Here is a 14887-nt window from a genome sequence, read left to right as displayed (position 1 = left end):
TGGCAGCTCAACATTCGATACCATATAGTAAAGCGGGCCTAATAGTCATCCTATAAAACTTTCCCTTCAACCGCAATGGCATTCTATGATCACACAATCCAGTTGCACTTTTCCATTTCATCCACCCAACCTTTATCCTATGATTTACATCTCCATCAATTTCTCCATACTTTTGAACGATAGATCCCAAATATTTGAAACAATCATCCACCGGTATTTCTTGCTCACCAAGCGTCACTACACTCCCATCACTACTTCGTTGCTTACTAAATCGACATTCCATATATTCTGTCTTACTCTTACTCAACTTAAAACCTTTTGCTTCCAATGTCTGTCTCCATAATTCTAACTTAGCATTAACCCCAACTCTAGACTCATCAATCAAAACAATATCATCAGCAAACAACATACACCACGACACATTTTCTTGAATTGATCTCGTAAGCTCATCCATCACTATAGCAAATAGGAAAGGGCTTAAAGCAGATCCTTGATGTAACCCTACCGTTATAGGAAAATTGGTTGTCACCCTTCCACAAGTGCGGACATTGGTTACTACTCCTTCACACATATCTTTAATTATACTAATGTACTTGAGAGAAACACCTTTCTTCATCATTGTCCACCAGAGAACGTCCCTAGGTACTCTATCGTATGCCTTCTCCAAATCAATAAAAACCATATGCAAATCTTTGTTCCTCTCTCTATATCTCTCAATAAGTTGTCTAAGAAGATGTATAGCTTCCATAGTTGATCTTCTAGGCATAAAACCAAATTGATTCTCCGATATCATGACAACCTTCCTCAACCTAAACTCAATCACCCTCTCCCAAAGTTTCATAGTATGACTCATGAGTTTTATACCACGATAGTTTGTGCAATCTTGTATATCACCCTTATTCTTATATAGAGGCACCAAAGTACTCTTCCTCCACTCATTAGGCATCTTATTTGTCCGCCAATTCTTGTTAAAAAGATTTGTCAACCATTCTAAACCTTTCTATCCCAAGCATTTCCAAGCCTCAATAGGTATACCATCTGGGCCAACTGCCCTTCTTGATTTCATTTTCTTCAAAGCCTCTGCAATTTCTTTCTTTTGAATCTTGCGCATGAAGTCATGATTCATCTCATGAAAAGGAATTGAGAAGTCTCCAAGATCCTGCTCATTACTTCCATTAAATAGCTTATTAAAATAATCTTTCCATCTCTCCTTAATCTCCTCATCTTTGACTAAAACCCTTTGCATTTCATCTTTGATACATCTAACCATACCCAGATCCCTCGATTTCCTATCTCTCATCTTTACAAGCCTATAAATATCCTTCTCGCCCTCTTTGGTATCTAATTTGTCATAAACCTCCTTATATTACCTTATCACTCGCGTTTCGAACTACTTTTTTAGCTTTCTTCTTTGTTATCATATACTTCTCCAAATTCTCATTGTCACGACTCTTACTTAGATTTCTATAACACTCTCTTTTAACCTCAATAACTATTTTGACATCCTCGTTCCACCATGATGTATCCTTACCTAGCGGTGCACCGCCTTTAGACTCACCCAATACCTCCTTAGCCACCTTTCTCATGCCACCCGCTATCTTATTCCACATTGATTTTGAATCCTCCTCGAGACACCAATCAGCTTCCTTAACTACCTGCTCTACAAACATTCCTTGTTTAGCTCCTTTCAGTGCCTACCACTTAATTGTAGGATCTATCCTATGTCTATCCTTTTTGCGGCATTGTCTAATTCTAAGATCTAAAATTAAGACTTTATGTTGTGTAGCTACACTTTCTCCCGGTATAACCTTACAATCGATGCAACAACCCCTATTTGTCTTTCTAAGTAGGAAAAAATCTATCTGACTCATATTAACCCCACTTTTAAATGTTACTAGGTGAGACTCCCTCTTTCTAAACCAAGTGTTCGCTAAGATCGTATCATAGGACAAACCAAAATCTAAAATTCTTTCTCCACTTTCGTTTCTTTCTCCTATACCATAGTCTCCATGGATACTCTCAAATCCATCCCTACTAATGCCTACATGTCCATTTAGGTCACCGCTGATGAAAAGCTTTTCTCCATAAGATATCCCTTGTACTACTCCATCTAAATCTTCCCAAAATTGACGCTTAATGGAATCATCTAAACCTACTTGAGGTGCATAAACACTAATAATATTAATAATATCCATACCTAATACTAATTTAATAAATAAAAAACAATAAGATCAAAAAATAAGGGAGGAATATATCAAATTGTTATCCATCTAATTGATTGACCTCCAAACTCGGGTTGGCATATAAAATACATCTTGATTGTTGGAAGGTGAAAAAGTAATGCATTTGTACCAACAGAAGATAGGTTAGCAGCTATGTCACATGGGTGCGGGTGCGGGTGCGACACGGGTGCGGCTCAATTTCAAAAAATTTGGACACGGGGACGCGGGTGTATATATATATATATATATATTTTAAAAAATATATATATCTAAGACCAAGATTGTACTGAGCACAGTCTGGTAAAGACTATGCAGAGCACAGTCTTGGTAAAGACTGTGCTCAGCACAGACTGGTGAAGACTGTGCAGTCTGGGTTCTAGAAGTATATATATTTTTAAAAAAATATATAAAAGATAATTTTTTTAGTTTTTATACATTTTTTGTCCTAAAAAATGGACAAAAATAGACTCAGTCAAAGTTGACCGAATCCAAAAAGTGGACGGCCTCGACTCGTTGACCGAGTCCGACTCGGCGTTGACCGAGTCCGAGCCGAGTCCGAAGCCGCACCTGTGTCCGCACCCGTGTCGGGGCGTGTCGACTCGGGTGCGGCGCCTCCTTAGCCGAGTCTGTGTGACATAGGTTAGCAGTAATTACAGTAAAACTAGTTTGTTTTGGGAAAAATATTGGCTACACTCTAGAGTACCATATTCTGTAGCTAAAACTCACAGGTGCAAGTTTTATTTGATGAATTTGAACCCATAGATGCCTTCAACATGGTCCATATACAGGGACCAAAATTTTGAAGCTCTTCAAAAATCTGCTTACACAATGCAATTGGACATTCTAAAATATGTTTTGACCAGTGTTATTAAAAAAACGCCTTGAGGCGCAAAAGGCATGCCTCGCCTCGCCTTGAGGTGTGACCCTCTGCACCTCAAGCTGCCAGCTAAGGCGTGAGGCGTGAAGAAGAAGTTACAATTATATAATTAGTTGGAAGAAGGAGAAGATAGTTACAGTTATATAATTAGTTTCTTAGTTACTGCTTCATATGAAGAAGAAGAAAGTTAATATAATTAGTTTTCCAATTATACAATCAGTAGTTTCTTACATATTGCTTCATAAGACATTATATTTTTCAGTTATATAATTAGTTTTTCAGTTAGACATTTTATTTTTCAGTTATATAATTAGTTTCTTAGTTACTTTTATATGTTAATCTCATATTTTTTTAGTACTCATTTAAGATTTTTTTATTTTTTATTGGTTGTTACTTTTTTCATTAAAGCATTTTTTTATTTATTTGTATTTTTAGATATTTTTTAAAAGTTTTTAAAAAAAATTAGAGGCTTACGCTTTATGCCTCGCCTCGGTTTTTAGTGGAGCGCCTTGCTACGCCTCAACACTTTTCACAACACTGGATGGATGGATGTGCTTTTCTTTTCTTCTCCTTTTCTTTCTTTCTTTCTTTTTTTTATTTTCTCTCCAAACAATTTTTGTTTTCTCCCTTTTTTTCTATCTCTCTACCTCTCTCTCTCTCTCTAGAACACGAGTTCTAGAGAGGGAGAGACTATGGTCCCTTTTTATATTATGTGAATTAGTCTAGAAAGAGGGTGACATCCTCTCTAGAGTGCTCTCGTATGGGTAGAGTTCTACCTAGTCCTTCTCTCTCTATCTTTTAGATATTTACTATATTTTATTTTTGTTTTTAATTAATATTTTAAAAAATATTCCAGATAGGGACACCCCCTTTTGGAAAGCTTTATGGGATAGAGTTCTACCCTAGGTAGAACTCTACCTCATCCTTACTTTAATTTAAAAGTTGTTTACATTTAAAACTTTAAATTCAAAGTAGTTTTAAAATTGCCATGAATGGATTTCAGATTCAGATTTGGATCCAAGATTCAAATCCATATAGATCCAACTTGAACCAGATCCTAGTCAATATGGATCCTAGACTGAGTTCAGATCCATAATAGCATGGATCAAATGATCTAATCCTGAAAAAGTTCCAAAATAGAGGCCAGTCATTTTTTAAAAATGCATTTTTCGGGCCAATCGTAATCTGATTTCGGAAAAACAGGTCTCCTACTCGATCTACATTCCGAGGCAAATCAAATGGTGGTCATACTTGAATTTCACTTTCGAATTTTGCCTTAATTTAACTTAAATTTTGCTCGAATTTAAAGGTTCAAAACCAAAAACTTCACAACTTTCTTTTAGGTCTTGTCAGTGGACTATGGGCCATGCCTAGACCCTGCTGATGTCACCTTTATTTTACGCATTTTCTCACGATTTTATCAATTAAGTATAAATATATAATTTAAAATTTATACTTTTTGGACTTTAAAAATTATGTAAAAATACAATATATTACAGTCATAATGAGGGGAGTTCCTTCACTTGCCCGAGAAGCGATTCTTCGATCTCTCCTCTACCCTGCTGCCTCGATCAGAACAGTTTGCACCACCACCACCACCCTCCTCTCTCATTTTCTCATTTTTCTACTCTGTTTTTCTCATGCTACACAAACAAGTGAAAAATTTTCTTTTGTAAAACTTCTCATAGGCAAAACTTTCTTTTTCTATGAGAATTTTTATCGCTTCCAAACGTGCCCTTAGAAACCTATGTTTGGTTCTTTTAAGATTTTATATCTATTATATTTTGTTTTGTTAATGTAATTTCAGTGTAGAACTGACATTATTGAACCTGTTTAGCTAGAATGTAATTTGATGTATTTGAATAAGATTAGATGCTTACAATACTGGTTTTTGTTACTCCATGTCTAGTAAATTCTCAACTTTTATGCAACCGATAGCTGAATGTATGAAAGTATCAAGTATGAAATTATTTAATGTGTGCTCTCTCTCTATCAAACGATCTTTGTCATTTATTGAAGCTGTTTAATTTTTTAGCTTTTATGAAAAACACTTCATTGGTGATATCATCTTAAATGTTAAATTTTTTGAAATGTAATTAACTTAGAATTGTATTGTTGATTGGTCCTTTTTTCGTTTGTATCTTGTAAAATTATGATCTTCAGATTTGGTGATTTCCTTTCACAGAGATACGTTATGATTTACCTTGGGCATGGTTGTGGAATGCAAGTTTCATACATTCATGGAGTACGCCTTGCATATGGAAATTGAATGGGAAGTTTTATGTTGCATTTGAATGTGTAAATAATCTTTTTCTTTCTCCTTGGCATAAACTTGGAGTTCTTGAGTGATTGGTTTGGTGTACGGTAGGTAGGCATGGTTTTATTTTATGAATGTAGCATATCAATTTATCCCTCAGTGGTACAGACGGGCTCTGTTTCGTGGGATACGATCCTTGAATGTTTTGGTGGACATTAAGAGACCAATTCATGAAGCTTTTTACGAGAAGCATTTTGAATAGAGTGTAATTGAAAATTTGGAATAGATGTCCTCTTGCTCAAGAGCTTGTCCTAGACTTTATTACTTGCGGAATTTATCTTAGTCAACCTTGTCAACTCCTTCAGCATGGACAAAGTGCAAGTGGAGTGTTTTCTTGGTTCTTGTTGCAACTAATACAAAAACGATTTTTGACTCCTAGTAGAGATTAGTGATTAATATTTAGAAATCAGAAATTAAATGTTGACAAGTATGAGCAATCAAGCGCAAATTGATAAACTAATGGCATTTGTCTTTTGGCAAGCTAAATTCAAGACTACTCTCAACAGCATTTTACTTCTGCAAGTCAAAACCTATTTGCCCGCCCACTAGTCTTCCTTGCACCTGGCTAGGTGGGTCGCTTAAGGCATTAAAGTTGAAGTCGGCTAGAGGTTTAGGGTTGTGTGTGTGATAGCATACTATAACAAAAGAACAAAAGAGACTGCCATTATCACTCTAATCCACCCCACATTTCATAAAATGCATTGTAGGATTTGGTTTCATGCTTGGAAAAAAAAGAAAGTGAAATATACATTGTTCAAAAATGAAAATGAAAATATTAGATACATTCTCACCTTGCTATTTGGAAATTCAAAGAAAGAGGAAACACAATTTCACTTGGTTGTTAGTGTAGAGGGGAGTCCCTTTTCGGTACCCAACCCTACACAAGAGCACAAGGAAGCTCCAATGGAGGCATGGTTGGGAGAGAGAGAGCAATAAAAAAAAATGCCCTTTTCTTTTTGGTCTTCTCTCTCTTCATTCAAAACCTATATATGCTAGGGTTTAATTTGATGTATGGCTGAGATTAAATCTCAGAAAATGAATGGTTAGGATGTGTTGCACACCTACCTAGGAAATGACATACGAAATATTTCAAGTATGCCTCCTATAGGATTCTTTCATTTGAATTCTTTAAAACATTTTTTTCGAAAATGCCATTGACTAAGGTCTTTTATACCCTTTTTAGTTTTAAAAATTTTCAAAAGGTGTCCTAGGGTTGTCGCCCCTAGAGACCAATAAGCATTAATCCTACTTTCTTTTTAGTTTTTCTTTCAAAATTGTCATAGGGCTGCTGTCCCTTATGGCCAATGAGCTTCTAGCTCCTTTATGAAACATTGAGGTAATTACAACTCAGCCACCACCTAGCTGGTCAAACATGCTCAGCTAGGTCTATGTTCGACCTCTCCAAGTCGAGTTCAACCAAACCCTAATTTTTTTTTTATTCTTGTTGTATTAAAAATTACACTAGAGTTATATATTTTTTTTAAACTGAACTTTCTAAACTCTGGTAAAGACTTAAGAATTTTTCAATTTATTATCAAATTATGAAAAATGATGGGGTTTTTAAATCATTTAAACTCTTTGATAGCAATTTGATTAATTTTATGTCATTTGAATAAAACTTAGGGATTTAGTATATATATATATATATATATATATATATACACACACACACACACACACACGAATACATAGGTAATTGCATCTTGAATTGAATTTTTCTTACAAAATTCGTGGGTCTTACACTCTTCTTCTTTTGTCGTTTTGTAGGGACAATGTAGTTGCAGTTCCTTTTTATGTTCTTAGTTTGTCACTTCAGTCCCCAGTCATTTGCTGACATTTCATCAATAAAGAATCGATTTTTTTCATATGTCCAACATTCCTTTTCTTTACTGCACCGGGGCATCTTTTATTATGAAACTTTGTTTTCACCCAGAAAGGCCAATGCCAAAGCCAAATGAAAAACTATTTCCATTGAGGGGGTAATGTGGAGGATTACACAATAGGTTTCCATGGTCAATATGACACCACTCGGCCCTAATGGGATGTTTAAACCATCTTTACACAATAAAAAATGAAAAATGATTGTAGATTTTGACTAATTTGATGTCTTTTTTAAAAAACCTTATAAATTTTTTTATATTCTTTCTATGTTCAAAATTGTAATTAACCAGCTTTAGAGTATCCTTTTTACCTTTTGCATATGTGAAACTTATGAAGTTTGTATGAAATATCGCTCTGTTTGGTGAGTGTTGCAAACTCACTTAAAATTAGATGTAGCTAATGGGTTGGTTCAACCCGTTAACTAGACTGGAATTGGCCAGTTGAATCTCGGACTGACATGACCCAAGCTAGTGAATCGTGTAGTGGGTCATGTTGGTTTCACTCCTGGCCCAAAATCCCATTACGACCAAAACTTACCCGTGAACCAAACCGGTCTAACCTGCCTCAACCTGTCTAACAATTTGTCTAGTGAACGATATCGATTATAAAATGGCTAGTTTCAGTTTTTTTCAATAAAACCCTCTCAACAATTATAAGTGGCTAATTTGAGGGGGGGGGGGGGTTGGTCAAATGAGTTTAAAACACTTAAAAGACATGTTTAACCCTCTCAACAACTATATTGTAAGTTTATTTTGGAAAAAATTAAAGTTTGAAAATGTATAAATACCTCTTCACCTTTTATATTTTTTATACATTTTCTCTTTCTAAAATTCTCATTATCTCACTACTCTCTCTACAAGTGCTAAATCTCTCTTTATAACTTTTAAGAAGTACTCAAGATAATATTTTTGAGAAGCTTCAAATTTTGAAGGTTGAGGTAATTTAAATTTATTGTTAATTTTATTTTTCTTCTACTTTTTTTTTTAAACAAGATCTCTCTCTTCTACATTTCTTTAAAAAAGGTCACTACACACTACGAATTCAATGGTCACTATAATATATTATTTATTTTTAAAAAATACAAAACCACTACTTTTTAAATTTTTTTGTTTTAATATTTTATAAAATTAGTCAAATTTTCTTATATTGATGAATTTACTAGCTCCAACTAAGTAGAAGACACCCAATTATCAACAAATTCCTCTCCATCTATATCTATTCCCACCCAATTATCATTATTCTCATGGCAAGCCATATTCAGAGCATCCCCCCATATATAGGTGGGTAATCCAGAACTCTCAAGTAAAGCATTTATCATGTCAGTTAGGGTTTTATTCTTTATTTCTGTAAGCTCATTAGATTGAGGAGAATATGAGGTGGTAAACCTATGAAGTATGCCAACAGATTTGCAATATTTATCAAGTTTGTTAGACGTATATTCTCCTTCTCTATCAGACCTCAATCTTTTAATTTTTCTACCAGTTTGTGTTTCTGCTTCATTCTTAAAATTTTGAAACTTATCAAAAGTTTTATCTTTTGATTTTAGCAGATACACATAATAATATTTAATGCAATCATCTATAAAAGTAATAAAGTACTTTTTATAATTTCTAGTTAACACTTCATTAAACTCACAAATATCTGTGTGCACCAAATTCAATATTTTAGAATCTCTAACAATCGTATAGAATTGTTTTCTACATTGTTTTGCTTGCACACAAATTTTATACTTTTTAGTTTTATCTATAAAATATTCATGAATCATCTTTAAGTTCATCATGCGTTTTACAGAATTGAAATTTACATGTTCCAATCTATTATGCCACATATCAGATGATTCTATATTGTAAGCAATATTAGATAATGAATTAAAAGAAATATCATTTTTTAATTTATTACTGCAAACATGTTCAACACGAAGTTTAAATAAATCATCATCTAAATATTTCTTGCCAATAAATGGTTCAGAATGCAAAATAACAACTTTATTATATTTAAAGTTAAATTTATAACCCTCTCTAACTAGACATGAACCACTTAAAATATTTTTTCTAACTACAGGCACATGGTGTACTCTGTGTAGAGATAGAACTTGTCATGAAGGAAACTTCAGGTCCACGCGTCCAATCCTCAACACCTTTGCAGGCGTGGAGTTTCCCATAGTCACGAATCTGCCTTCAGCAGCCTGGTAAGAGAGAAAGACAGACTTATCAAAACACATGTACTTATTAGCCTCAATGTCAACCATCCACTTAGTTGGCTCATAAACATGATAGATTTGCGGGTTAGCAGAAACATACCCAGCACTGGTCCCAACGACCTCAGTCACCATAATGACTTGAGGAGTACCATCTGTGGTTCCATTAGCTTTGACCTTTTTGGAAGGACATTCCTTGGCCCAGTGCCCAACCTGTCCACAGTTCCAGCAAGGTTTGTTCTTTGTCTTTTTCTGAATTTTGGACTTAGGTCTAAATTGGTTTTTCATTGCAGGTTTAGCTTTTTGTCTCTTGCCTTTAAATGATCCGGTCATCATATTCACTTTAGGATATTCAGTTGGTATCACAACTTGTTTCTGACTCCTATGCTCTTCCTAAATGGCTATGACTATCATAAGATCATCCAGGGAGATCTTTCCTTTACGGTGCTTGAGAGACATTCCAAAGTCTATCCAAGACTTAGGAAAATTTTCTACTATGGTTAGCACTTGAAACTTCTCAGGAAGTTTCATATCAGCCTCTGCCAAACTATGAAGCAATAGCAGAAACTCATGTGCCTGTTCAGTGACCGACTTGCCTTCAACCATCTGATATTTTTGAAACTTGGTAATAGAGTACTTCTCAAAGCCTTGATCTTCAGTATTGTACTTTTTGTCAAGTTGATCCCATAAGGCTTTAGCAGTGGTAGAAGAAAAATTGTATACATCGAACAAAGTGTTAGACAGAGCCAACAAAATGCAACCACGACATATACCATCCTTCTCTTTCCACTCTACAGTTGCAGTAACAGCGGTGAGATCAGTATCAGTCTTAAAAATCGAAGGGCATTCGAACTCTAAAACAGATAACAAGCCTATAGTCGTAAACCAGATTTTCATGCATTGTTGCCAGCGCTTGAAATTCTGACCGAAAAATTTTCCAGGCATACCAGACATGTCTACTTTTGGTAAAAAACTCGATGCTATCGACATGCTTAGAATCTTCTCTAAGACTGTTAGAATCAATACAATAATTATGATATAAATCAGATTATAATACATCGTGATATATATATATAATACAATTGATTCAATTCGTAACAAGGTTTAAGTCAGTTTTAAACCAAAATTCAAATGAAGACAACAAATCAAACATATGCACGAAACATAATAAGAACAACAACACAATCATGTTAATATTCTAAAATAGGCTAAGGAGTATAAAAATACTCCCCTTAGAGAAGATTCACCCCCCACATACGGTGCAAAAAGGGTTCGGCGTCCTTCCCTCAGTATACAGTAGCCTCGCCGATCTGGATCGGTGCACTCCGATGGTAGATCACTCTTTGAAAACAACCTCTGCCAACGACTGCTGCAGAACTTTCCTTTCTGGGAAACACCCACAGGGCAGCAAGAGAGAGCAGGACAGGGAGAGAGAGAAAATAAAAAAACTCGAGTTACTTGCGTCTATGTGTATATGTAACCGTAGCTCTCTAACAACGTTTTATAACCCCTGAACGGGTACTAAAACGTGAAAGAGACTCGTTACTATTTATGAAGTAACGTGACCCGTCAACGAAACAATCTGTTATCCATTTCTTTTTTCCCATTATTTAATCCAAATAAAAACAATAAATATGGGATAAAAAGAACATTGGATTTCGATAATGGATATGACCCTAAATGGTCAATTACCCGAACTTGAACTCGGCGCGGCGGGCGAGCGTGTGTGTGGTAGGCTTCCCATCCCCTTGTTCTTTGGAACAAATGATTGAATCTCCATGTAGGTTATAAACCCCACAACCTTTTTGAGATTCTTCAATATGAGACTATTCCACATCATCAAAGTTCAAAAGTACTCCATAAAGGAGTGGTCCTCAAATTGTTTTCTCCTTTGAATTAACTCTTCATCTCTTCTTACATCCAACAGAGATGGCCAATAATGTTAGAACAAGCAAAGGTGAAAATGGGAACTCACCCTATCTAATACCAATAGAGGCTACAGAATTCCGACAAAGCCACTCATGGAGCTCTTTCAATCCAAATCATATTCAATGGATGGGCTCTACCACATTCTCCACTAAAGCAGCATGGAATGTCAGTGGGAAAAAGGGACAAGCTTTTCCATTTGAGTAAAGTAATATGGTGCAAAAATTATTTTCCATGTGTTGCCATCACTCTATGTTTTGTTGTCAACGAGTGCCTGCTTACATAGGAAAGACTTCAAAAAATGGGGTTCAACATAGCAAATCGATGTGCTCTATGCCGTAAGGCTCATGAAACAACATCACACCTCTTTATTAGTTGCCTAGTTTCTTAGAGTCTTTGGAAAAAAAGTGGTGTGAATCTTTGGTAAGGCTTGCCTGCCAACAAACTTGATGGCCACAACACTTCATAGATGGACCAAGAGGTTCAAGGATCAGAAAATCCAACAAGCTTGGATCCTTGCCTTTTAGATAATTGTATGGAAAATCTGGAGAGTAAGGAATGTACAATGTTTTGTTGAGCGTGTGTGAACAACGAGGAAAGTTAACTACTATTGCTTCCAGGCTATTCAGGAGCACATGCTAAGAGTGCTTAAAGGCTTATGGCTTCCCCATGTTTAGTATCAAACTTTGCTTCGGCCTACCCACAATCCTGCACCATTAATGTCTAACTTTATCAATCTGAAACTTAATCAGAACAATTTTCTTTTGTGGAAGGCACAAATCTTGGTTCTCATAGAAAGTCAAGATTTGCAAGGTTTCTTGGATAGTGAAGTTCTAATTCCTCCACCACTTTTGCCTGACAACACTTCTGTTGTCGAAGTCTCTAAAGAGATCTCAAATCCACAATTTGTTGCTTGGAGAAAGACCATTCAACTTTTGAAGGGTTAGATAACCAGCACACTATCTAAGAGTGTTGGGTTTAGTTGTCGGCCTCGAGTTGCCAAGAAAAATCTAGAGTGCCTGACATAAGCTTTTGCACAGGATTCACATAATTTTTTCTTACCAACCTTATGACTGCACATGAGAAGGGCATAGACTCTATGAATTATTACATTTAAAATTTCAAATCCATTTGAGATGATCTGGCTGCCATAGGCAAGCCAGTGGAAGATAAGGCCATAGTGTTTTGGCTCTTACAAGGACTCAGACAGGTGGTGTGCGAGATTGGTCTTAGGTCAAGCCTTGGTTAGGTGAGTCTAGTGGGGTAGAAACATGTAATACCTCTTAATAATTTTTTTAATTTAGAAAATTTAATTTATAGCATTCTAAGCCATTTTTTAAATAATAATTTATATTATTTAAATATATTTTAGGGGAATAGTATATGTGTGGATCCTAAGAAGCAGATCGTAGACCTTATGGAGAAGATCCAGGATCCAAAATGAGTATTTGAAATTTTTGAGCTAATTAGGGAATTTTGGAAATGGTAATATTATTATAACAATAATCATAAAAATATAATAATATTTATAACATCTGCGATTTTCTTGGTTTTTGAAATTATTGATTTTCTTGATTTCGAATTATTATGAAATTAAGACTTAAGTTATCAAGAATATTACAAGAATAATTATAAAATTTAAAATATGTAACTTAAACAAGAAAATAAATGACTTTTGTATACATTTGTATTATGGATCTTAGATTGAGTTAGGTTCGGATCCAAACCTGTCTTTGGATCAAGTGTTGTTTTGGATTTGGTGTTTGGATATGAATATTTAATTGGGTTTTGGGTTTTGACCTTTTTGTTTGGCTCTTAGATCCAACCCAATTGGGTTTTTAGATCTGGATCTGAATCAAGTTTTTTTATTTGGATCAGGTTTTTTGATCCATATCACTTTTAGATTTGGACCTAATTGGTATCCACTCCAGACTTTATAGAGTTTTCTAGAACCATGGAAGGCTCTAGAGAGGATGGGACTGTAACACTCCAATTTTCATAACCCAAAAAATGGTAGAATTTTTTTTTTGAAATACTTATACAAATACATCGAAAAAATCATCAGGTCTAAAATTTGGCGTGCTAATTTACATGATCACTTACAAACATACAATTGTGGAATTTTAAATTTTATGAATAATTAACTATGCATAAAATAAATCAAACTTCACAATGTTCATAATTAATTATACTTATCCATGAATTAAATTTAAATAATAGAAAAAATAGAGTCCAAAATCCATGAAAGCAAAGAAAAGGTAGGCTCAGTCTCCATCGCAACCTCTCGCCTTTGCACATAAGTACCTACTCACTTCCTGAAAAATATAAAATTCAGAGGAGTCAGACACAACTTGTTTCAGTAGGATAGATTATACTAAACTTTTAAAAGAAAAATATGAAACATGAACTTCATCTAATTTTTCATAGTAAATTAAATCTAAGTGACTAATCATGCATTTTAATTAAATAATAAGCATATGAAATTTCAAATTTAAACAAATATACATTATTCATTTTTAATTCGAATCAGATAAAATGCATGAACTTATCAAATGCAGAAGCCATCGAATGCATGCACAAATTTTATCTTTAATTATATGTTCTTTCTTAAATGATGCATGCAATGCCTAATTAATGTACATACATCTTAAGTTATCACTTCTTAGCCTCGTGGATACAACACATGCAGAAAACTAGTTCGTGACCATGACTCAGGCAGTGTTTTACATACATGGGTGGCTTTGGCCTGGTCAGGCACCTTTCATTAATATCGGGTATAGGACGGCAAGCGATAGAGACTTCTAACACCACCAACCTGATGCATCAGACTTCCACTTATGAGTTTCTTACCTTCTATGTTGCAGACTATTTCAGAGGTTTTTCTTATCTTCGTGGGTGGGGAGGAGCGACTTTTCATGCTCAAAAAGTGTTTCATAAAGCTAGATATACCGCTTGCCCTCTTTTTGCAAGCCCTTACTTTAGTGTCGTAAGTTTTAACTTGATTACTTTAATGCCTAACATGCAACATTATGATTGAATCCGTTATAAGGATTCAACTACTTTTTGGGCAATGGATGCATTTGAAAAGCATTGGTATTGAAAAAAAATCATTCATTTATGCTTTTAAATAGAAACATGCGCATAAGCATAAATGTGAATCTCATTCATTTCTTAGCATCCATACATGACAACATCATCATAATCATAAGAGTTTCATACAATCTCAGTTGGGATTCCATGAACATTCACAAATACATTACGCAAATTCAGACTCTTCGGTCCTTGGCTTGCGCATAGCCCCCTTTCGGGAACAATAGTTATTGGTGCGAGTCTTATGAAATAGATTTTTAAAATAATATTTCGATGTAAAAACAATGTGAAAACCAGACACCAAGAATAAAAACCGGCTCACACTAGTGGTGAAGTCTGGGTCGATCTCAGGGAACGAGAAAATACTTTGTATTCAA

At 34.9% G+C, this 14887-nt stretch overlaps 1 protein-coding gene across 5 annotated transcripts in view; it reads left to right on the top strand.

Annotated features, from left to right (window-relative positions):
* Positions 1-5641, top strand: part of LOC149842380 (mechanosensitive ion channel protein 1, mitochondrial-like) — an 82711-nt gene extending 77070 nt beyond the window's left edge. For 3 of the 5 annotated variants that reach the window (XR_016430772.1, XR_016430770.1, XM_089999111.1), the window contains one exon: positions 5285-5641. The gene's annotated coding sequence lies outside the window, so the exon portion shown is untranslated. Of the gene's footprint in view, positions 1-5262 lie in introns of all 5 variants that reach the window. The other 2 variants (XR_016430771.1, XM_089999112.1) reach the window with 1 other exon arrangement.
* Positions 5642-14887: the final 9246 nt, after the last annotated feature.

The sequence above is a fragment of the Nuphar pumila genome, chromosome 3 (genome assembly GCF_984573655.1).
Source record: "Nuphar pumila chromosome 3, dmNupPumi1.hap1.1, whole genome shotgun sequence".
Lineage (NCBI taxonomy): Eukaryota > Viridiplantae > Streptophyta > Magnoliopsida > Nymphaeales > Nymphaeaceae > Nuphar > Nuphar pumila.
The sequence above is the reverse complement of the archived record's forward strand: the minus strand, read 5'-3'. Positions and strand labels throughout refer to the sequence as shown.